A 2,172-nucleotide genomic window follows, 5' to 3' on the forward strand; every position below is an offset into this window, starting at 1 on the left:
ATTTATATAAAGAAGTATGGATTTACACTGAAGGATACAACAAAAACGTGGGCAGCTAAGGAGGCATTTTTATTTTTCTACATTGTTGCATGATGATGAAATAATTATCATCAAGTAAGTGGAATGTTCAATCATATTATAGTATATAATTAGGAGTGATTGATTGGGTAAACAAGTGAGTAAAGAAGGGAGACAAATCAAAATGGCAAAGATTTTGACGAGAAACTTTTGTATCACTTTAGAATGATTGATGACAAGCTTTGTATTTTCACTTTTCCCAACTTTACTACTAGTGCTATCTCAATAATGTTGATGGTGAAGAGGTTGAGAAATGAGAAGTCTCCTCTCCTTTCTTTATCATGGTCGGCAGCATGTGGACCTCTCGATCCACAAAGAGATGAACGTACACATATTGCTTTTGCATGGATTGAGGATTGAGATTCTGTGCAGTCACAGTAGTGACTATAAATTGCAATTAAAAGTGAGAGATTGAGATTCTACACTGTATTGAATAGTTGATACTGGTAACAGGGAGAACACATTCACGAATTAATATGGTAAAAATGAACTTCTTTTTTTTTTTTCAGATTTCCATACCTAAAACAATCAGTTTTCTATGGACTAAAGAGTAGGGTAGATCCGCCAATGCCTCAATCGTCCTATAATGGATTGGACGGTAGATAGAGGCCACCTAACCTTATCTTAGCTATGGTAACGTAAATAGCAAACCAGTGAATTATAGAAGAAATCAAAAGGTTCCTACATTACACGTAAAACCATGTACTTTGTCAGAAGAAATTGATCCATTGCAGTAATCATTTCATAATAACGTTCCTATTTGGATGTCATTTTTCTGGGAAAGTAGTTAAATGCATTTTTCAGATAAAACGGTGATTGAATATATATTTAATACTTTTCTACAACATGCTTTTTACAATAATACCCAAACAAGCAGAGTTAATTTAATGAGTTTAAGATTATATTTAAGGATTTCTATATTATTTTTTAGTGTGTCAAACAAGTTTAATTATGAACATTAGACTTGACATGGTCCTTTCGTGAAAGTCATATATGACAACTGTATAATTAACCTAGTCGAACTTAGGCCTCATAGTTTGAAATTAACGTTCAAGAACTATGACATAAGGTAGAGCAATTTGCAAGTTCTCAAGTAGGCTTTAGATGCTTATATGCAAAGTCATATATTATGACCTAATTATCAACTTCAACATCACAAATTAATGAATCTTGAAATTGTGTGAGAAATTTTTGACATTATAATTTGAGGAGACTCTAAACTAGAAAGGACATTAGTTGGGTGACCATAAGATCTCTTGTTCAATTCTCAAGTTGTTCTCTTTCTCTGTTCCTCTTTAAAGCCAAACAAAGTTTTAATTGTCATTGATGTTGTCTCTCATCTTACCAATGAAGCCATGTTTAATGGTAAAATAATCGAGATTGAGAATTCAGGAATAAAGATCTTGGATATAACTCTCAAAATATGTGAGTTTATTACAAATAAATATTATAGTTTATTGCGCTATTTTTGGTTAACTCAATATTTACAAATAAATAATAGCATTGGATGTTTATCGTGATACTAATATGAATAACATTACAAATAACTATTAATGTTTATGGCGCTATTCATATCATCACACAATATTTATTAAGTAACTCAATGGTAGGATGATTACTTTACACTCATACGCATTGGATTCAAAAATTCGTGAACATGATTCAATAATGCTTCAATTGTCAAAGTCCATGTGCTCTTGATAAATAATTTAGAAAGTCAATGTTCCATTGTTAATTTTCATCACGATTTGTGTTGGGTTTGTGGGTTACCCCATTTGTGAGCCAAGTCACAAAACAAAGTCATAGATTTTCATTCTTAGGATGTAGAAAAAGAGTCAGCCGTCACTTTTGCTTGTTAGGAGAAAAAAACCGAAGAGAGAGAAAGAGTAAAAAGAGTTAGAGAGAGAAAGTTCTTTGCAATTTTGAAACCTCAATTGGAAAGTGATTTGAAATTCGATTGAAACGAAATTTTATACACGCGATCCTCTTATCAAATTCTGCTCATCTACTGGTTTAGATTTCGGATTTTCTCTTCGTTTGGTAACGCCTTTCCAAACCTACTTCTTTGACATGTATAGTTTTTGGGGGTGATTT

The sequence above is a fragment of the Coffea arabica genome, chromosome 2c (assembly GCF_036785885.1).
Source record: "Coffea arabica cultivar ET-39 chromosome 2c, Coffea Arabica ET-39 HiFi, whole genome shotgun sequence".
Lineage (NCBI taxonomy): Eukaryota > Viridiplantae > Streptophyta > Magnoliopsida > Gentianales > Rubiaceae > Coffea > Coffea arabica.